This window comes from Corythoichthys intestinalis, chromosome 12 (assembly GCF_030265065.1).
Source record: "Corythoichthys intestinalis isolate RoL2023-P3 chromosome 12, ASM3026506v1, whole genome shotgun sequence".
NCBI classification, from domain to species: domain Eukaryota; kingdom Metazoa; phylum Chordata; class Actinopteri; order Syngnathiformes; family Syngnathidae; genus Corythoichthys; species Corythoichthys intestinalis.
In genome coordinates this window covers 26,761,112-26,785,099 of record NC_080406.1, presented here as the reverse complement: position 1 = coordinate 26,785,099, position 23,988 = coordinate 26,761,112, and the positions used below count along the sequence as shown (strand labels likewise).

At 39.7% G+C, this 23,988-nt stretch overlaps 1 protein-coding gene across 3 annotated transcripts in view; it reads left to right on the top strand.

Annotated features, from left to right (window-relative positions):
- The window catches only part of LOC130927062 (dedicator of cytokinesis protein 9-like), a 190,816-nt gene that overhangs the window by 37,610 nt on the left and 129,218 nt on the right, over positions 1-23,988 (top strand). The window lies entirely within an intron of this gene.

Sequence of the window (23,988 nt, the reverse complement as noted above, 5' to 3'; positions counted from 1 at the left end):
TAAGGCGAAGAACAGATAGGTAATCAAACTTCAGGATGTGAACAATGTTGACCCTTATGAGCAAGCCGAAGACAAATGGAATAAAGATGTCGACGAGTTTCCACAATTACGCGAAATGGACATTCTGCTGTATTTATTATTTGGTGTATGTTACTAAACTCATCAGCGATTCCGAAATTACAAATGGCTACAAAGCTACGAACAGTTTTACTGCGGATGGTTGCAGAACCTGCGTATTACAATTACAACCGTATCAAATGGCAACTCCATCGTTCTTGCAAAGGTAGGCTTTGTGTGTTTACTATTTTCATTGGCATGAACCTGAACGCACCCCAAGTCTTGGATGACAAATAAACAGAGCAGAGTAGACTCGCTACGGCTGGTAGTTTCGTCAATTTATTCAAAGTAAGTAATGCACCGCTTTTGACTGTCAGTAACGGTAACTGCGTTGTAACGGCAGAAAAAATAATTAGTTAGATTACCCTGTTACTGAAAAAAATAACGCCGTTACGCTATTGGTTAATTGATAAATTGCTATGTTCATCCCTAATTCTAGCTTTTACTCCAACATGAACTGAAGAGAGTTGAACATTTGGGTGACAATATATCCTCAAACTCTCCATTAACCAAGCATTTTAAAAAGGTGGGAAAACACACACGCAGATCTGCAGGAAACAGCCACTTCCCTTTTCAAAGTCCTTCTATGGTCCTGTCTGGGAGCCAGCCTTTTCAACCTGCGTTATGGGGCTGTATAAATGGGTGATGTCCACCAGATTGTGGACCCACTTATTCCCTGCTGACTTCTGAACACTTCTGAACAAATGCAGGCAGCTGTAGCCTTTACCTTCTTTCCAGAGAGATTTCTCAGAAGAAAGGCCAACTCCTCTTGAAGCTGGCCTCTCTGAACCACACATGGGGCGTCAAGTAGCTTTGTTTGGAATGTTCATGCCTTCAAGTGAAAAGGGGAAACTCAAGATGACCTTACTATTTCCACACGTGTTGCCTCTGATGCTTTGCTCTGACTCTCCCAACTGTTGCTGCAAACAGGTTGAAAGTGGTGCTGTTTGCGGGTTAGAGCAGGCCAGTGACCGTGTTCGACAAATATTATTTGTGAATGAGGGATCCAGGTAGGACACAAGAGGACATCTAGTGTTTCATCATTAGACATGTGCCTATTAAAGTTTTCAAGTTATACCATGGTTTCAAAACGGCAAAAAATTTCCGTCTTACCGTCCCTACGGTATTAGCTATTTTTTATGTCCCAAAAATGCAGGCAGAAATCCATCGCTTGCAACTGAGAGGCTCAAAACTCTACCACCGGTTGTTGCTCAGTGTCAGTGAGTCAGCTGTGCTGCACGATGGCTGAAGGAGGTGAATCTTCTGAACTTTTTCCCCCATCAAAGAAAACGAAATCGCTGGTATGTAGGCATGTGCCGGTACGAGATTTTGACGGTACGATAACCGTGAGCAAAAATACCACGGTTTCACGGTATCACGGTATTGCAATTATAGCTCCCAAAAATTTTGAGATGTATAGGTTAAAAAAAACAACAACTTTTTTCCATTGAACAGGATTTTTTTTTCAGACCATAGTTGCAAATTGGAACATGAATATATTGTTAAAATAAATAAATTATCAATAAAAAAATATTTGAAATTAAATTAAAATAAATATAACTTATAGACTATACTCACAGCCACAGCTCAAGTTGCACAAGATTACAGCAAGAACAAAATAATTTCTATAAAGTAAAAACACTTCTGAATAAAATTTTTTAAAATTTATACTGCATGACTTTTTTTTTTAGGGTGGAAAAGCTTAAGTGAAGTTTCGCCATTTTCAGCCACTGTGTCAACTCTAGTCTACATGATGTCATGCCTTTGTGTTAAAAAGAACATAAGGAATTCATAAGTTAGGTAAAAAAGTATAAGTTAAAATGTCAATATTGTTGTGGAAAGGTTTCATCTAAAAAAAAAAAAAAAAAAAACCCACATTGGGAGTGAGACCTCACCTTGATCCAGCGAACGTGGATTTGTGCTTAGGGCAAGATCATCGTTGATGCTATCACTTTTTCCCCTTCATTCAAGCGAATCAAGCTTGTTTTCTCACTCTGCGGCTGTAACACTCAACGAAGTTGCTCTCCCAGCTGAGCCTAGGGCCTAGGCTAACATTCATCTTTGTAAGCTTTTACTTAGTTTGTATATTTAATTTGAAAGGAAAATGTGTGTTTTGTTTTTGGCGAACTTTTTCGATGGTGCTAATCTGTGGAAGCTACTCACATGGAAAAATCTAATTGTACAACATTTTAAATGTATTCATTTTGTGTACTTAAACTTACCATGATTTGAGAGCTCAATACATTGAAGAACAGTACGCCTCATGTTTGGAGTAATTGTTTTTTGGGTTAGCTGGCTGTGTAGCCGATAGCGTCACTCTCACACACAGCAACAAACGGGAGCGGGTGAGCGCTGCTGCGCCAAGCCGCTTCTGGCTGCATTTTTGACACAAGAAAAATAGCGAATACCGTCCTACGGTCTGACGGAAAATTTTAGTGGTTTTGAAACCGCGACGTTTTCACACCACGGTAAACCGTGAAACCGGTAACCGGCACATGCCTACTGGAATGGGAATACTTCAGCAACAGAAAAGTTACAGATGGCCGTGGCTTAGAGGAAGAAGGCCAGCCGACATTTAAAACATGTTTCCGGAGGGTGGGTGCCGAGGAGGCAATACCGCCAATATGATTTCGCATCTATACAAAATTAAAGGTTAGTAAACACTACTGGTGTCAACAATAATCGATGCGGCGATGCATCCCGATGCGGGCCATGGACGATGCGATTCGATGCGGGCAACAAGCCGAATCGATTCAGCACATATTAAAATATATAAGTCCGTTCAAAAATCTTCCAGTGATGCAATGGATTTGGTTTCCCCATTTGTATTATTATTCTCATGTTTACCTGTAGAGAGAGCTACTGTACAAGCAATGCAGGGGGGACGAGGAACTCAAATCTGCTTCCTCACGGGAGTAACGTCACAGACATGCGCAATTGCGCAGTGGCACTCGAGAAAGCAGAGATAAGACATAACAACAATGCCTGAAGCGCAGAAAGAGGGAGCGCGAAAGATTATTGACGCACCAAAGACATTGAAAGCAGGCATATGGAGACATTTTGGCTTCTATGAGGTTGGTGGGAAACTTGACCAAACTTATGCGGACTGTAAAAAATGAAAGGCTGCTACTATGTGTAAAAAAAAAAAAAAAAAAAAAAAGAAAGCCCTGGTCTCATTCAAAGCACTAATTAAATGCTGTGATGTTTTTTTTATTATTTTTACATATATTACTATTTTCATTTGACTACAACCAGGAATGACACAAGAGCCTATAAAAAGGTGTTTAATGTCTGACCGCTTGTGTTGCCTCATGATTCACGAAAAATATGCTTTGCTTTAGCATTTTAATGCATCCCAGGCTTTAATGCATCGTGATGCATTGCCGAATCGAACCGAATCGAATCGTGGCCCTCTTAATCGAATCGAATCGAATCGTGGCCCTCCGAATCGTAATCGAATCGAATCGTGAGGGCAGTGCCGATGCACACCTCTAGTAAACACTGTCATGAACGTTTCCCACCAGCTACGAGAGTTAACTCCAGCGTGCTTAGTATGTCTAGCGGTGGTAAAACGTGGTGTTTTTTTCTCTTTGAAAACTGTCTGTGTTAAGAGAGTGTGTGTATAATGTAATCATGACACAAGTCATACACACGTGCTTTTTATGGAAAATAATTCAATTATTTTTGTTTTGATGGTATTAATGTTAAGCTGTGGCTGTGGGTTTAGGCTCACCTGAAGGACTGCATTTATTTTAATTTTATTTAGAATATTTCAGTTATTATAATTATTATTTGAATTTTAGCTTAACATTATACTTATATTCCAATTTGCTCATTTGCTTTGAAAAATAAAATTCCTGTTCAATGGAAAAAAGTTTTTTTTAAACCTATATATCTCAAAGTAACACGTTTTACAGCTGTAATTTCAATACCGTGAAACCGTGATATTTTTGCTTAAAGTGCGTCCGACACGAGAAAAAAAAGTCTTAAATAGGATTATTTTGTGAATTAGAATCATATTTTGAGACAATTCGACTATAGACAACAATTTAGCAAAGCGCAGATGACGAGAAATTAATTTTTTAATCTGCCGGTTAGCCACGCCTACCATTATAGGGCTCTAGCGTCCCCAACAGGTGGATGACGTCAGCGGAGTCACGATTTCATCTGATTTAGTATGCAGCCCATTGAGGGGGAATTATTTACAACGAGGAAAACGCGACGAAGAGAGCCGCAAAATGTAATTGTTTCAGTCTCTCTACTCCAATATTTTTACAGGATATTCTTTTTATCCAAGTATTTTTCCCCCAATAGCTAAATAAATGGCTTGAGAAGGACCAGTCAGCCCATCGAGGGGGAATTATCCAGAACGAGGAAAACGCGACGAAGAGAGCTGCAAAATGTCATTGTTTCAGTCTCTCTACTTCAATATTTTTACAGGATATTCTTTTTATCCAAGTATTTTCCCCAATTGCTAAATAAATGGCATAGTCATGACAAATAACAGTCTTGTGCTAAATGGAATATGAAATAATAAAAATGTATTTATTCAGGACGACATGGCAAAATTACTCCATAATGGTCAAAACTGTCGACTTCACCTTTACTGTCGCACCTCCTGAACGATATTTTATGCCACCTAAATCGGGCTTATGTCATTTCCCTTCCCCGGCTTCAGAGAATGTAAACAAACCAAAACCCGAAACGAGCGATGTTTCAAAGTCTTCGAAGCGGAAAATCACACATAACTAGCCCAGATCATTTCACATGACGATTGGGTTGTCGATTGTCTTCGCCGATTGGCAGCCCCCCCGGCGGAGAGCAATTTACAGCTCGTTCCCTGGAGGAGGGCGGCTGCAGTTGTTGTGCAGCTAACGTGCAGCTAATGTGTATCAGGAGAGCTTTTTACATGCCTATCCATGATCAAATGTAAGTCGTCCTTTATTTAAAGAAAGTTTGTAGTGTTTACTTTGTAATCGCTGTATTTGCGGCTATTTTTAACACAAAGTTGCAATTTCTGATCGGGTGGAAAATTTGACAGAACACTGGGCACACCAAGAGGGGAAAAGCCGAGTATAGTGCTCGCCCGGTGGGGGAATGTGCGACAAGCCGCCGGTTGTCAGCCGAGGGGACAAGGAGCATGTCAGCCACAAAATGCAAGGCACCTCCGTATTAAAATTATCCCAGCATTTGACATTAAACAAAGCACGATGTTTACTCACTTCCTCGTAAGTCCCATGGTCCCACAGTAGTAGGGTTTGTTTTGGCCAATATTCACCGGTGAATGGGAACCTTTTGAAACTCCAAAAAGGCGCACACGCCTCTCCCTCATACAGCAAGATTTTTCTGCAGCCGTTTGGCTGGTGTGATGCAAAAATAAACGTATTAATCTGCAAAATCAGCTGAATCCTTAGTCCTTCTCATACAACAGTACGGCTGTGTAGTGAAGAGGACTCCTTCCTCCATACATGTCACAGCGCCTTTCTCAACTCAAGACTGTTGCCGGAAGTCACTCATTTTCATGGCGCGGGATTAAAAAAGCTAAATAAATATAGCGATCGCTTCCATACACATCCAAGCGGTCCATTTCATTCAGGAGCATAAAGTACCGCGTGTATTATGAAATAAACATGCTTTTTCGTGTCACAGGCACTTTAAGGTTATCATGCCGTCACAATCTCATACTGGCACATGCCTACGCACATCAACTTGTAGCATTTAAGTCTTTATAGAGGACTCATTTAACTGATTGGCTGCCATTGACGCCGCTCAGCGTCATTCGATGTCAACCCTCCCAGTCAAAATGGATTGGACCTGTAGCGCCGTCAATGGCACTGAAAAATGAGCATTCCAAGCTGTGCTCCCAGTTTAAATGAATCTATTGTTGTCAATGACAGGCTATGAGTTAAATACTATAAAAAATTTAATTAAAAAAAAATAATAACCAGAGTGTATTTCTGTTTTTATTCATTTTTAAATGTATTAATTTTGTTTTAATTACCATTACCATTTTGTAACCCAGATATCTCAAAGTAACACATTTTAGAGCTGTAATTGCAATACTGGGAAACCGTGATATTTTGACTTAAGGTTATCATACCGTCAGAATCTCATACCGGCACATGCCTATTTGTCACGCAGAGGCAGTTTAGATTTTTTTTTTTAAACTAAAAATTCATAAATGTTGTTTTTGACATTTACAGTAGCATAAAAAAAAGTTTGGGTATCTACAGAGAGCCTAAACATTTGAATGCCACTGCATACTTCAGTGGGACACCAATAGTAATGCATTGTGGCATTGCAAAGGTTTTAGCACCCTTGGTACGCCCAAACATTTGAATGCCTTGTATAAATTAAATTACCAGGAAAACAGTTTGGTCGCACTGCTTAGCAGGAGGGAGGGTGAAAGGCTGTGGCGTTGTATGAGCATGAAGCAGAAAACAGTTTGCGTGTTCAAAAAAAAAAAAAAAACAACATACATCCTTGCGTTGCGAGCATTTTGCAATAGCACATACCAATATCGATGTTCAAACGATATATTGTTCAGGCTGCAAAGGTTTAGTATTTTCATGCTGCTTTAAAATCACAGATCAAATGTTAAACAATAGCAAAAATGTGGGCAGATTTCTAACACAATACAAGGGTTAACAACACCAACGTGACGATTGAAAAAATTTTTTTGAAAGTGGAGGCCCTCAAGCTATGTTGTTTTAATATTTCAGTCCGTACAATGAATCGCAGTTGTATGTAAAAACTTGTAACGTGTAGGTGTCCACCAAAAATTCTCAAGTGGTTTACGCATTGAGCGACTTGAGAATTTTTTTTGTAGTCAATACTAAGGTGATGATTGGGCTGAAGTGGGCTAACTATTGAAATCCCTCATATTTGTGTTGGTAAAGTCCCTCCCATTAGTGGTGAAAGTTATCCTTCCGTAGTGCTCAACAGAAGTGTAGTTTTATGGGATGGTCAGATATTTGTTGCCTTGCTCGTGGAGTTAAAAAAAAGTTAATTAGGTTTGCTTGGAAGGTTTGCTACAACAGCCTTGCAGGGAAGTGTACTGCTTTAAGATGGCGGCCGTTTACTAACGCCCGCATCTAGCTTTTTGTAGGTGTGCTGCTAACGCTACCGAATCTATAATGCATCTAGTCCTATATAAATGATATCTACCGTAATATTATGTGGATGTACTTTGTAGCAGCTTTTCAGCAGCAGTCAGGTATGTTGTTGTTTTTTTATCTTGTGGCATGAGTTGAGCTCGAGCCGTGAGTTGAGCATTGGCATTACCCGAGGGGCCGGGTAATGAGAAGCATGATGTTTAGCTACTCTCGCTCCGCTCCTCATTGACCGCGCGGCGCGCTGAGTGTGTTGTACTTCCGCTTTACTTGGCATATTTCAATAATCGGAATTTGGATGTTTGTGAATCGTTCTCGAATCTTCCACGGCCGAATCGCGAATAATCTAAGAATCGGAAATTTTGCACACCTCTAGTTTCTGTCACTCAGAGGTTGCGCTAGAATTTTTCGTTGTCTGTCATTTTGACTGACAGGGTCATAAAAATCCGGTCATAATCTATTTTTACCCATCACTTAAATTTTTAAAATGATAATAATGACATATTCAATAGCAGTGTTGGTCAAAAGTGGTGCGTTACTTACTCAACTCTGAATAAATTGAAGAAACTACCAGCCATGTTGTGTCTACTCTCTGCTCTGTTGATTTGTCATCCAAGACTCGGGGTGCGTTCAGGTTTGAGAATAGCGCACGTACTTCTGACTCCAAGCTGTTTGTCCCTGCTCATTCAATTAGGCTACGTTCATTCTACAGGTCTTAATGCACAAATCCGATTTTTTTTGTCACATCCGTTTTTTTGGCGTGCCCGTTCAGACTGCCTTTGTCCATTGAGACCATTCAAGTATTACGCATGCGCTCTAATTCGCAGTCCGACACGCGCCGGTGCGCAGAAGCATCAAAACAAATGACAAGTCAGCCGTCATTCCAGGGCTATCATTTTTTGCTTTTCAAAAGGAGGACACAAATAACAGACATAAATAATCCCCGTTTGGGCTTATATTCACAGTTTACACAGTTCACTGTCCGTGCATGTCACACACACATACGGGCAGTTTGCCCTGACTCTCCAAGACGGGCTGCAGCCAGACCCCTCCCCCGACTCTCGGCCGTGTAGGAAATGTTGAAATATAGCTCACATAGAGCAGAGAGAAAACCGATCATTCTCATGCTTGTCCTCAACCCATTTTAATTTTTTTATGACTGTTGTCAAGCCCGGCCCTTCCCCAAAAGCCGTGTTCACTGCAAGCTAGGCGCTAATAACGCACAACTGAAATCGGATTTGGGACACTGGACAGTACAGACCGCCGCGACAGTCTGGAAAAATGTGGCCCAGATTGGATTTGAAATGGTCCACTTCTATGCGACTTGTCCAGTTCAGACCGTCAAGTTAATGCCTGACTCGAGTCGGAAAAACACGAAAAAATTGGATTCGTGCATTAAGACCTGTAGAATTAACGAAGCCTTAGACAATGCTCTCCAAAGCTTCCTAACGTTTCCGAGTTTGCTACACCTGAATGCTAGTTCGGACATTTTTCCGAGTAAGGCCAGCAACGTCATGCATCAAGAGAGACAATAGCTTATTAATATGCTCACTCGCCATCCCGTGGTCTGGGGTGTGAATTGCAACCTGTCAAAATGACGGATGGACTTCAGTTTTTTCCGTCACCGTTTTAAAAAACCGGTCAACGACGGAAAATATTCGGTTAACGCGACCCCTGCTGTCACTCCTGGGCTGCAGGTGCTGGAAGCCTGTACTGTATGACACCATGGTTGAGGCAATCCTAAAGATTGATTGACACAACTTACCTCATAGGACGCTTAAGAGTTCTGGTTTGAGGATCCAGTCGGTCCTCAGGTAGCTTGCATTTATTAGAGATGCCAACAATTTTCAGGTTCTAGGACTAAAATAGGCCAAATAAAAGAAGGCCATAAACAGGCAAGTATAGCTGAGCTGAAGTGACAGCAGCTAAAAAGCGGAAAGAATGAAATCAGTAAAGCTGACAGCCTTCAGGTCAAGGCCTACCACAATGTAACCCTGAATGGCATGTCAAGCACAATGAATTATAACCAATGATTTAATAACAAATATTTGATCATTATCTTTAATGATATCTTCAAGTACTACTATCGGCCTTCTTGCTTCACTCAGGAAAGTCGAGGTTTCCGGTCACATGGGACGTTAAGTAATGTTATGTGCATTGAGGTAGCGCAGATGGTATATGATATAGGGCGTGTTACTTCCAACCTACAGTCCACAGCCATGCTGTCATTGTAACAGTAATCTATGCCACCGCTGCTCTTATCTCCTCTGCAGCTGCTGCAGATTTAAGCAGAGCGGCACAGCTTGGACTGTCACAGCTTCCACACCCCACAGAGGATACAGAGATACAGTGTTTCCATATAAACATTCACAGACTGACAGCAATGCCGTGCCTACTTATCTAGACCCATTCCTTACAAAGATTTTTAAGTCAAGGTTTAGTAAGCCTGACACAGTCCTGCTGAGGAGGCCACAGTGGTGCTTTATTAGTGTGCCACAGCTACAGTATAGGCAGTGGCTTTGGATTGTTGGTGGGAAAGACCTTTTTTAGCAGAAGATTCACACAATGACTCAGCACTCCCTTGTGGGGCCTGGATAATTCTCCACAAGTAGAGGATAGTGTTGCAAAAATTACTCATCTAAAACAACTCAGGCACCATCGATTCTCACAGAATGTCAGAAGGTTCTTTATAACATAGCTTACAGGGAATTCAGTCAAATCAAAATATAAGTGACCAAGGGCGTAGGATTGGTCTTAACATTGGTAGGGACGATAGAACAGCATAACCTGCATGTACACTTTTTGCTGAGGAATGGGACATTAATAAGACCAATGTATGTTCATTATTAGATTATTGAAGGGGGGTCATGGCTACATCTGTCACGGATATGAACCAGATTAATTGATAGGCTAAATCATCAATGCAAAATAAATCTGTACTGACTTATATTAACTTTCATGTGTATTGGTTCAGGTGATACAACGTTCGATTCAAACATTTGTTTTCAAAATACTAAAGAAACATTTTGAAGTGCAAGTCCCTTTATTAAAATAATGGGGAGTTATCCAAGAATGGGTCCACTTCTGGGGGACACCGGAGCACCCCTAGACTTAAACTGAAGTATTGTAATATAAAAGTGAAATTTTAAAAAAAAATGAAAAAGAATCAGAAATCCAAGGGCCGATCTACATCTGAGGCATACTAGACTACCCCAAGACTTGAACCAATAGTACTCTCTTGAAATTCTGATGTGTGATTTCATTTTACAGATGATCTTCTTTCATGTCATTTCATGCTCATGTCATTGTTCCCCTGAAGTGGACCCATTCTTGGATAGGTCCCTTTTTTTTTTTCATTAAATAAATGAACTCACACTCGAAAGCCACCGCGTTGCATTACCATGATGCACATAATGCAAACAATGATCCAAATGAGGGACAGCTAACTTGACTTCATTGTTCCTTGTGTAGGCTGGCCTGACCGCAGTAGTATAGCCGATTAACAAGTTCACACAATTTAATGTTATGCACACTCTGATGCAGGTTCGGACTTTCAGTAGCAAAATAAGTGGTGTTTCCCCCACTGCCACAATACTGACGTCTTTTTACATTACTTGCATTGGCTGCTGCTGGCTAGAAAAAACAAATATCCCTCCTCTTCGAAGGGGGTGGAGGAGACTGCATGTTATCAACATGAATCTGTCGAAACTGTGTGAGTGTGCATACGTGCGTGTGTCTGTGTTGCGCGGGGGGTGGAGGTGGGGTCTAGTCATCAGCATATCAAATGTGCATTTGAAGGGGAAAAAATGGACCGTCACTTTTGGCAAGTCAAAAGGAATAAATGTAAGTCTGAATATAACAACAAAATAATTTACTAAATAATGGTAGGGTCTATTGTATTTTTACAACATATGAGACGACAATCTAAGTTACCTACACTGCTAGCCAAAAGTATTGGCATCCCTGCAATGGCGTACCGCACGCAGGCTATTTTTAGACCGTGACGTCGCATCGTAAAGCAGAAGTAAAGCCGAAGTGGGACATTATAGACCCGCCCTCGCATAGACCCAACGTAAAAAGTGCTACTTTTCGCCGGTAATCTTTCAAAAACGAACATGCCGATCACGCATTGCTTTTTTGGAACTTGTAGAAACGACTCTAGACATTACGACCATGAAGGATGTTTTCTTTATACGTTCCCGGAAACCAAAAACTCGGGAGGAAAAAATGTGAAAACCGAATCAACTTGCGCGGACTTTAACACCAGCTCGGCGAATCCATTCAAATTTCATATGCAGTAAACATTATGTTGGGTTGGCATGGTCTCTCAGAGGACAAAGAGGTAAGCCATTTTTATATTTTTACTTTATTTTTTTTTGCGTAACGTTGTGCCGTACTGCTTCTGTCTGACAATGAATGACCTGAAAAAAATTACAATGGTATCTGACTGCCACTGTTACTGTTTCTGTTATATATATATATACAGTGCCTTGCAAAAGTATTCGGCCCCCTTGAACCTTGCAACCTTTCGCCACATTTCAGGCTTCAAACATAAAGATATAAAATTTTAATTTTTTGTCAAGAATCAACAACAAGTGGGACACAATCGTGAAGTGGAACAAAATTTATTGGATAATTTAAACTTTTTTAACAAATAAAAAACTGAAAAGTGGGGCGTGCAATATTATTCGGCCCCCTTGCGTTAATACTTTGTAGCGCCACCTTTTGCTCCAATTACAGCTGCAAGTCGCTTGGGGTGTGTTTCTATCAGTTTTGCACATCGAGAGACTGACATTCTTGCCCATTCTTCCTTGCAAAACAGCTCGAGCTCAGTGAGGTTGGATGGAGAGTGTTTGTGAACAGCAGTCTTCAGCTCTTTCCACAGATTCTCGATTGGATTCAGGTCTGGACTTTGACTTGGCCATTCTAACACCTGGATACGTTTATTTTTTAACCATTCCATTGTAGATTTGGCTTTATGTTTTGGATCATTGTCCTGTTGGAAGATAAATCTCTGTCCCAGTCTCAGGTCTTGTGCAGATACCAACAGGTTTTCTTCCAGAATGTTCCTGTATTTGGCTGCATCCATCTTCCCGTCAATTTTAACCATCTTCCCTGTCCCTGCTGAAGAAAAGCAGGTCCAAACCATGATGCTGCCACCACCATGTTTGACAGTGGGGATGGTGTGTTCAGGGTGATGAGCTGTGTTGCTTTTACGCCAAACATATCGTTTTGCATTGTGGCCAAAAAGTTCAATTTTGGTTTCATCTGACCAGAGCACCTTCTTCCACATGTTTGTTGTGTCTCCCAGGTGGCTTGTGGCAAACTTTAAACGAGACTTTTTATGGATATCTTTGAGAAATGGCTTTCTTCTTGCCACTCTTCCATAAAGGCCAGATTTGTGCAGTGTACGACTGATTGTTGTCCTATGGACAGACTCTCCCACCTCAGCTGTAGATCTCTGCAGTTCATCCAGAGTGATCATGGGCCTCTTGGCTGCATCTCTGATCAGTTTTCTACTTGTTTGAGAAAAAAGTTTGGAAGGACGGCCGGGTCTTGGTAGATTTGCAGTGGTCTGATGCTCATTCCATTTCAATATGATGGCTTGCACAGTGCTCCTTGAGATGTTTAAAGCTTGGGAAATCTTTTTGTATCCAAATCCGGCTTTAAACTTCTCCACAACAGTATCTCGGACCTGCCTGGTGTTTCCTTGGTTTTCATAATGCTCTCTGCACTTTAAACAGAACCCTGAGACTATCACAGAGCAGGTGCATTTATACGGAGACTTGATTACACACAGGTGGATTCTATTTATCATCATCGGTCATTTAGGACAACACTGGATCATTCAGAGATCCTCACTGAACTTCTGGAGTGAGTTTGCTGCACTAAAAGTAAAGGGGCCGAATAATATTGCACGCCCCACTTTTCAGTTTTTTATTTGTTAAAAAAGTTTAAATTATCCAATAAATGTTGTTCCACTTCACGATTGTGTCCCACTTGTTGTTGATTCTTGACAAAAAAATTAAATTTCATATCTTTATGTTTGAAGCCTGAAATGTGGCAAAAGGTTGCAAGATTCAAGGGGGCCGAATACTTTTGCAAGGCACTGTATATAAAAAAACAACTTTAGTAAGGGGGAAGTGTAAATAAATTATAGGATTAAGATGTGTTATCAATGAAAAAATTAAAAGTGTTCGTTGGCTGTCACTGAGTAGCATTTGCGATCGCTACACAAAGCTAACTAAATTACCCCCAAGAACGGTAAGAGACGTAGGACAACCAGAGGATATATAAGAAAGACAGGGCTGATGGTAAAGGATAGCTTGTTGAAACCGGAGAACGTCATTGTCAGTCGCATCGATAAAAAAAAAGCTAAAGCTATGCTTTGGTCGGCTCGTTTTTTTCGTCTTTTTCAGCCTTCGACACTAAAGCCATCTCTTTAACTGAACATTTTTATGTTCTTCCACATCTATGCCTGTCAATTTGGCACCAGGCAGGCCCGGAGTGACTAATCGGGAGCTTCTGGACGATTCCAGAAGGGCCGGCCGGCCAGATGGGCCGGTCCGGGTTTTATTTAAAAAAAAAAAAAAAAAAAATTACACTGTTATCATTTTTTGTTTGGTATTTATTTGTGACAGTGTCACTGAGTATAACTTACATTCTGTTACCGCTGTCCCTGTGGGCCGTCTTAAAAAAAAAAAAAAAAAAATAACAGTATTTTTTTCCCAGACTCATCCTCACGTGTGCAGACGAAAAATACAGCATGCAGCTCCGCCCCCTAATTGTAGTCTGTATTGAGCCAAATTAGCTGCTAACTCGGTGCTCGGATGGATAAAAAGAGCAAGGGTGGCGCTGAAAAATAAGAAAAAGAAAAGCACTCGTGAAAGAATCGGCAAAATGCGCAAAAATAGCTAATTTTTTTCATGCAACGACCTTGCTGCCTCAAACTAGAGGATTACAACGAAAGTGGTAAGGCCAGATGGCGAATAAAATGCAACTTGCACCGTGTGATACGACAATATGTAATTGTGGAAACTTTGGCTTCTTGTAGCACCTCACAAGGGATATGTAGCAGCAAGCATTAGCCATAATGAACACACCACAGGTGCAGAGCTGGAAGGTAAGATTGCCATGTCGTTCAGCGAGTTAACATTAGAATTAATATAATCAATTACGTGGCGTTTTTAAAGTGGAAATGGAAAATGGATAATAGTATCATTAGAAGTTGTTACAATGTGCAATACGTATTCTTTATTTTTCATATTGTTATGTTGCTATGTTTGTTTTATCTGTAAGCACTCATTTTGTTAATATTTGATGTTGCAGAAAAGGTCTTATTGATTCATTTATTTTAGGGCTGTCAAAATTATCGGGTTAACGGGCGGTAATTAATTTTTTAAATGAATCACGTTAAAATATTTGACGCAATTAATACACATGCCCTGCTCAGACAGATTTAAATGACAGTACAATGACATGCCCACTTGTTAATTGTGTTTTATGGAGTTTTGCCGCCCTCTGCTGGCGCTTGGGTGTGACTGATTTTATAGGCTTCAGCACCCATGAGCATTGTGTAAGTAATTATTGACATCAACAATGGCGGGCTACTAGTTTATTTTTTGATTGAAAATTTTACAAATTTTATTAAAACGAAAACTTTAAGAGGGGTTTTAATATAAAATTTCTATAACTTGTACTAACATTTATCTTTTAAGAACTACAAGTCTTTCTATCCATGGATCGCTTTAACAGAATGTTCATAATGTTAATGCCATCTTGTTGATTTATTGTTATAATAAACAAATACAGTCCTTATGTACCTTATGTTGAATGTTTATATCCATCTTGTGTCTTATCTTTCCATTCCAACAATAATTTACAGAAAAATATGGCATATTTTATAGATGGTTTGAATTGCGATTAATTACGATTAATTTTTAAGCTGTAATTAACTTGATCAAAAATTTTAATCGTTTGACTGGCCTAATTTATTTTTCAAATGTATCATTTAATATAGTTTTTTTTTTTTTTAATCCATTTTTAAATTTGTTCAAAATATGTTGTGTTGCACTTGTTAAAATAGAGCCACCTTGTTAAACAACCATTACCTGCACTGAATTGGAATACACAGAATTACAGTACACGGCTTTAGAGAACACTGAACTTAACACGTGTATGCATAATGACATAATTTTAAATGAGTGGGCCGGTCTGAGGCATGAAATTCCAGGGCCGAAAATGAGTCCCACTCCGGCCCTGGCACCAGGCACATCATTTTCGGAGAGAATTGGTAGTTTTAGCGCTGTAAACATCTCCTTCGTACACGATTTTCATTCGTTTCCTATTAGGGACAAACGGTGGCTTGTCCTTGCTTAGCAACTGTAGCTAATGTCATAAATATTAATGAGCGGAAGTGACGTGTTGCTTGCGGTACGACATTCTGTCAAATAATGCACAATTTCTCCCAGAAAATGATTGCAATTACAAATGCTTTGGTAGTGATATCTTCATTTATTTTGCTTGCAATGAAAGAACATATAAAAGAATGGATTTTTTTTTTTTTTTTTAAATCATTATCATTTTACACAAAACTGGGCCAGGAAAATGGGCCAGTCAAAAATATTGGCGCCCTTTGAAAAATCATGTGATGCTTCTCTAATTTATGTAATTAACAGCACCTGTTACTTACCTGTGGCACATAACAGGTGGTGGCAATAACTAAATCACACTTGCAGCCAGTTAAAATTGATTAAAGTTGACTCAACCTCTGCCCTGTTTCCTTCTGTGTACCACATTGAGCATGGAGAAAAGAAAGAAGACCAAGGACTGAGGACTTGAGAAGCAAAATTGTGAGGAAGCATGGGCAATCTCAAGGCTACAAGTCCATCTCCAAAGACCTGAATGTTCCTGTGTCTACCGTGTGCAGTGTCATCAATAAGAGTAAAGCCCATGGTACTGTGGCTAACCTCCCTAGATGCGGACGGAAAAGAAAAATTGACCAGAGATTTTAACGAAAGATTGTGCGGAGGGTGGATAAAGAACCTCGACTAACATCCTAACAAGTTCAAGCTGTTCTGCAGTCCGAGGGTACAACAGTGTCAACCCCTACTATCCGTCGGTGTCTGAATGAAAAGGGACTTTATGGTAGGATACCCAGGAAGACCCCACTTCTGACCCAGAGACATAAAAAAGCCAGGCTAGGGTTTGACAAAACTTACCTGAGAAAGCCAAGAACGTTTTTGAAGAATGTTCTTTGGTCAGAAGAGACAAAAGTAGAGCTTTTTGGGAAAACACATCTACATAGAGTTTACATGGAAAAAAACGAGGCCTTCAAAGAAAAGAACATGGTCCCCACAGTCAAACATGGTGGAGGTTCCCTGATGTTTTGGGGTCGCTTTCCTCCCTCTGGCAATGGACTGCTTGACCGTGTGCATGACATTATGAAGTATGAAGACTACCAACAACTTTTGCAGCACAATGTAGGGCCTAGTGTGAGAAAGCTGGGTCTCCCTCAGAGGTCATGGGTCTTCCAGCAGGACAATGACCCAAAACACACTTCAAAAAACACTAGAAAATGGTTTGAGAGAAAGTACTGGAGACTTCTAAAGTGGCCAGCAATGAGTCTAGACCTGAATCCCATAGAACACCTGTGGAGAGATCTGAGATCTGATCTGTCAGTTTGGAGAAGGCACCCTTCAAATCTCAGAGACCTGGAGCAGTTGTCCAAAGAAGAGTGGTCTAAAATTCCAGCAGAGCATTGTAAGAAACTAACTGATGGATTCCGGAAGCAGTTGTTCGCAGTTATTTTGTCTAAAGGTTTTGTTACCAAGTTTTTCCATTTTTTTCCATTCTCTTTTGTGTTGTTTCATTGCAAGCAATTTGAGCATCCTCAAAAGTTGGTAATGTTATGTCCCTATCGTTCCTATCTAAACCTACGCCCTTGTGAGTAACCCAACCTTTTTAGGTGGTCTTGCAAGTAGACATTTGATATATCACTACTGTATGGTGGAAAGACCTCTTCCCAACTCACGTTAAAACCATATTATGGAACGTTTTGAGACAAATTAAACCAATTTCTCAAGAAAACATTGTTTCAAGATCACATTTACAACTGGACAATTTTCCAATATGATGTGCGCTGAGGCCAAGCAAGTATGACAAATCGAATTCTGACTGGAAATAATGTTTTGTGTACTTAAGAGCAGGCATGCCCTTTCTTGCACCAGTGGAATTCGTGTCCTCAAGGTAGAAAATGTATGAGTGCCAGCTGTAGCACTTGCAGCTACGTCTGCTTACAGATATGAGTCATTGTGCAGTTTAGTCATCTCCTAAATAGTAACTTACTTGTCACAGAGGTTTCATCATAAACGGAAAAACATTCTGGCTTCATCTTGATCGATAGTGACAATACCTGTGCTGTGACTAAAATCTTTCTTTCTTTGTCATATCTTGTCGTGTGTAATCTTTTCTCATGTGTTTCTTTTGTTGTGACTGGTCTCCTCTTTTGCAGTCATGTTGCAAAACAACTGCAACAACAAGAAAGTCTCACACAGGCAATGAATTCTTCAATGCTTGCTGAACACTCTTGCTCAATAAGTCTGATGTCATTCAAAAATGTGGTTCAATTGTTTTGTGTAATTTGCATATTTATTGCCGTGCATTTTGACAGAATTCTCAATTGCATGATCTAAGTGCGTTGTTTATTTCACGGTTTCAGTGACAGACCATATTATGGCTCCCGTGTATCCTTGTTTATTATAGGGATTACGCACCATCCACCCATGATAGTTGCTCTTGTCTTGGTTATCATTACTGTGTAAAAGGGTGTGACTGATTGGAAAGTTTACGATTTAATAGGTGTGAAACATTTCATTGCACTCATTATAAAACATGATCAGTCTTATACTGTGTGAGAAAGCCTCTGTTTTTAATTTCTTGAATCTGCTCATGTGGTGGTTCGCCTCCTCTGCCCTGTGGCTTGTTTCATTGTACAGTCGAATGTAGTTCAGTGTGCCAGGCTACTGAAATATTAACAGTAACAGCAGCAGCACAGGCGAGAAGGAATGCGAGTGTTCATACAGTAGTAGTGCAACGCTGATAGGAAGGCAGAATCACCACTCCAGATATCGTATTATGATTGTGTTCAATTCTTTTACAGGTTAATTGCAAATTAAACACCTTTTAGGAATTGGGTCTATTTGCAGAACTCGTTTTGTGACTTGAATAAAAGTATAGATACAACCGCTTGCTTTGGGAGTTACTTGGTGCGTATGCTTCGCTCCACTCTCACGTTTTTAATAACTGAGAATCCCTTTGCTCTTTTTTAATATTGCTGCATCGACAAATGGAGGGACATTGTTGACTTCTGTCATTTTTCACATGATAAATGTGTGAAAAACATTGGTAAACCTAGCAAGCAGATAACCTGGGTCCATGTCAGTTGGTTTTAAAATGACATTAATGTTTTGATGTTTTTCCGCTCTGGTGTGTGTCTTGAAATAAATATAATGGCACATCCGATCCGGTTAAATCATGATAGATTAATTAGAGCAGGCATGTCCAAAGTCCGGCCCGGGGGCCAAATGCGGCCCGTGGTCAAATTTCATCTGGCCCCCAGCCTCTGTCATGAAATCAATAACGTATGGCCCGCACACAGACTTAATAAATTGGTCAGCAGTACTACTACCAGCATATGAAGTAGCTTACACACTAAATGCTGCTCCTCATTTACCCACTAAAAGGCAGCAGCACTCTACACAACATTACCCCATGTGACCTTTTACTTCCAATTTTCTAAAATGGCGACAATCAACAACAACAAAAAGTTGACTGCGACGGCTGACGCTTCAAGGATAGATGGAAATTGGACTTCTTCACTAATATGCGCAACAACTGTGTCTGCCTCATTTACAAAGAGACAGCCGCTGTTTTTAAAGAGTTCAATGTGAGGCGATATTACCAAACAAGACACGCTGAAGTGTATGACAAGATTACAGGGAAGATACGCCGCGAGAAATTGAAGCAACTTGAAGCTAGTTTAATTTCACGGCAGCAGTATTTCGCAAGAGCTCGAGAGTCGAAAGAGAACGCCACAAAGGCTAGTTGAAAGATTGTTGTAATTATTAATTAAAAAAAATAATAAAGCAAATGTGACACACAGAATGGCTTGCTAAATTTTGCTTAAATACAGTATATTGTTCTACGTAAAGGACGTCAGCCAAGGTTGGCCCCCCACATTTTTACCACACCAAATCTGGCCCCCTTTGCAAAAAGTTTGGACTTTGTTGTTTTTGGTAGCCCTTTTAATTTTCGTCTTAGTCTTTTGGACGATAATACTTTATTGGCCAGAATATAAGACTATGTTTTTTTGCATTGAAATAAGACTGGAAAAGTGGGAGTCGTCTTATATTCGGGGTCTAGACATTATACCCATTCACGACGCTAGATGGCGCCAGATATCATTGAAGCGAATGAATGCTGAACTTGAGGAGTAATGTTCTGTCGTGACAGAGTAGGGGTGTGATAAAATATTGAAATGGTGATATATCATGATACTTCATATCCCAAAAGGTTATCAATATGCTCCTGCCAAGAATCGAGATATCGTTTTAAAAAGGTGTCAATGTTTGAAAAAAAAAAAAAAACCTTAACCCACTCAGACATTTTATCATGTAGAAAAAACTCAGATAAAAAGCTTGAAAAAAATAATGAATTAGTTCAAAAGTGCGTCTCTTTAGCATTCAGAGACACTAAAAGAAATGAATAGAAAACATTGTGGTGGTCAGTAAATGTTACTTTTATAGAGCAAGTGCAGGGAAATATATACTGAATCACTCCATTCTGAGGAAAAAAATATGGAATCATGAAAAACAAACAAAGAAATAACAATCAAAACACATCTCTAGTATTTAGTAGTACCCCCTCTGGCTTTTATGACAGCTTGCAGTCTCTTAGGCATGGACTTGATGAGTATTCTTCATCAATTTGGTGCAAACTCTCTTTGATTGCAGTTGCCAGATCATCCTTGCAGGTTGACCATTTTTTTTCCAATTTCCACCACAGGTTTTCAATAGGGTTGAGATCTGGGCTATTTGCAGGCCATGGCATTGACCGGATGAGTCTTTCTCCAAGGAATGCTTTAACAGTTTTAGCTCTGTGGCATGATGCATTGTCATCTTTGAAAATGCCAAACATATTTTCAATTGAAGGGATAAGAGAGCTGTCTAAAATTTCAATGTAAACTTGTGCATTTATTGAAGATTTGACCACAGCCATCTCCTCAGTGCCTTTGCCTGACATGCAGCCCCATATAATCAAGGACTGAGGGGATTTTGAGGTCTTCTTCAGGCAATCATCTTTGTAAATCTCACTGGAACGGCACCAGACAAAAGTTCCAGCATCATCACCTTGTCAAGAGTCAAGAATCTGCATTGGACAAGGTGTCAGGAGTCAAAAATCTGCATTGGACAAGGTGATGATGCTGGAACTTTTGTTTGGTGCTGTTCCAGTGACACCTTAAATGGCCCAAAATTACCTCATTGCCTGGCATTAACTGCCATTGACAGCCATAGACGTTCAATCCGTTTGAAGTGGGAGGGATGGCAGCGAATGAACGAATGCCACCCTCCCAGTTCAAGTGGATTGGACATCTACTAGTGATAAACTCATTCCAATTCACACTAGAAGATTGTTTTTCTCTTAATTATTTGTTTGTAGAATGTGGTAGAATCATTTCCTGACCAATGTATCGATAATCGTTGTATCGTCAGATCGTTATCGTGGGCTTTGTATCGCAAATCGTATTGTATCGTGAGGTACCAAGAGGTTCCCACTCCTATGACAGAGCTCAGCTACTCTCAAGTTTAACCAGTTTGCATTATTTTATTGCAATGTTTTTCCTTATTCAGATTTGTTTCAAGACTACAGTTACAGTTAGACCTCACTTTGATGGTTAATGCAATTATTGCAATTTTGTTGTTTTATCACAATAGATTGGTTTATTTACATTCCAAAAACCAGAAGCCATTCATTTACGAATGTGATTGCACTTTGTTTTACATATTTAAATGTTCCGATATTAAGATTTGAATGAGGCAAAATAACATGCTTTTTCTCTCAAATATATTGTTATAATCATTTGTTTCAGATGTACTGTAATTATTTTCTGTAAAAAAATTAATTTGGTGTTCAAAAAGTCTTTTTTTCAAATTTGAGTCTTGAAAAAGAGGGGGTCGTCTTATAATCAGGGCCGCCTTTTATTCGGGCCAATACGGTACTTCGTCTTAGTCATATTTTAGTCATCTCAAAATGTTTGTCTTTGTCGAGTTTTTGTTGACGAAAACTCAAGTCTAATTTCATCTAGTTTTAGTCGACGTATACTAAAATGTTTTAGTTTGTAAAATCCCCCCAAAATTAACCACAAAAATAAATAAATAAATAAAGGTTTCCAACTATTTCGAATGAACATTGACAGATGAGCACATATTGTAGCGTCTACAAGGACAATGCCAACTTGGTGATAATACACACCCAGCAGGAAAACAGTACATTATTTTCAATTAATTACATCCACCTGGAGGCCACAAGTGAATGTAAGAAAGTTGTCCAAGAGTTTAAGACGGCGCTCGCTGTTAGCATTAGTCTAATGCTAACGAGGATGCTATGCTAACGCTATGAGTTACATTTAGTGTGTGATGATCACTCAGCACAGACCTTTAAAGTCTAAAGCAACATTGCATATTCTCTCGGTTCAGGATAAAACAAATCTTACCGTGTGTGCATGTGTGCAAGACTGGAGAGCAGCAGCATATCACATGAGTGACACAACCAGACACTGCTACAATGCAGGCCAACTACACAATACATGTCACACATTGTAAACATGTGACAGAAACTATTGCGCATTTTTGTCTCGTTCCCTATCAGACAAAAACTGGCACTAGTCTCATCGTTTTTGTCCCCCAAGACACGTTTTAAGCTCGTTTTCGTCTCGTCATCGTCATGAAAAAAATTGTTCGTTGACGAAATGTTTTCGTTATAGTCATTGTTGACGAAAACAACACTGGAGTGAAATGAAGTTATCGGCCCTAATTTCTCATCACCTGATTAGTGCTAAGTAACCTTTTTTAACATTCGATTTGTAATAATTAACTACAATAAATATGAAACTATACTGAATTTGATTTTTGTGAAATTTTGGTTTGTCAACCACATTCAGCATTTAAAAAATAAATAAAAATAAAGCAGATATTCAAATTTTGTATTTCGCAAGTGTGATTATTACTAACGAAAAGGCAATGTAGCCAAATCTACTTCTCATACTCTTATCTTAAATCCCTCTGGTCTCTCTGGTGCTGTTCACAAGACATTTGTGAAGAAAGACTTCAATGGCGTACCGCAACTAACATGTCACTTCCGCTCATTAATATTCATGACGTTAGCTACTGTTGCTAAGGAAGGACATACCACCGTTTGTCCCCAATTGGAAATGAAAATCGTCTACGAAGGAGATGGTTACAAAGCTAAACCAACCAATTCTCTCCGAAAATTATGTCCCTGGTGCCAAATTCACTTGCAAAGATGTGGAAGTACATACAAATGTTCAGTTAAAGAGATAGCTTGAGTGTCGAGGGCTGAAAAAGAGGAAAACAACGAGCCGACCTTAGCATAGCCTTAGCTTTTTTATCGACGCCTTTTTCTTATGCGACTGACAATGACATTCTCCTGTTTCAACAAGCTATCCTTTACCAGCCCTGTCTTTCCTATATATTATATCCTCTGTTTGTCCTACGTCTCTGACCGTTCTTGGGGGTAGTTTATATTTTGTGTAGCGATCGCAAATGCTACTCAGTGACGGCCAACGAACACTTTAAATTTTTTCAATGATAACAAATCTTAATTCTATCATTCATTTACACTTCCCCTTACTAAAGTTTTTTTTTACAACAGAAAAGGTAACAGTGGCAGTCAGATACCATTTTAATTCTTTTCAGATCATTTGTTGTCAGACAGAAGCAGCACGGCACAACGTCACGCTAAAAAATAAGTTAAAAATATCAAAATGGCTTACGTCTTTGTCCTCTGAAAGACCATCCCAACCCAACAAAATGTTTACTGCATATGAAATGTGAATGGCTTCACCCTGGCTTCACCTAGCTGGCGTTAAAACGTCCGCGCAAGTTGATTAATTCTTCACAATTTTTCCTCCGAGTTTTGGTTTCGGGAAACGTATGAAGAAAACATCCTTCATATTTCGTAATGTCTAGAGTCGTTTCTACAAGTTCCAAAAAAGCAATGTGTGATCGGCATGTTTGTTTTTGAAAGATTACCGGAGAAAAGTAGCAGAATTAACATGGTTTCTATGCGAGGGCGGGGCTATTATGTCCCACTTCTGCTTTACTTCCGCTTTACGATGCGACGTCACGGTCTAAAAATAACATGCGTGCGGTACGTTATTGTAGATGGATTACCTGCCCATCATTCCAAATGATCAAATTTAGGTTATTCTGCTTCTGTTATACAATATCTGAACTCTTGGCAGATCATCCAGCTTGAGATCCAAAATCAGCTGATATCAGCATGATGTTGGTAAATCCTCCCATTTGACTGTTTGGTAACAGACTGATGCCGACTTTATTTTGTAGTTGTATCTGATCATATTTTTTGTTCTATAGGACAGTGCTTTTTAAAGCAGCTGACTGATGTGTTTAAAGATCACTTCAATGAGAGTCACTGTGTTGGCCTTGGCAGCGCATCT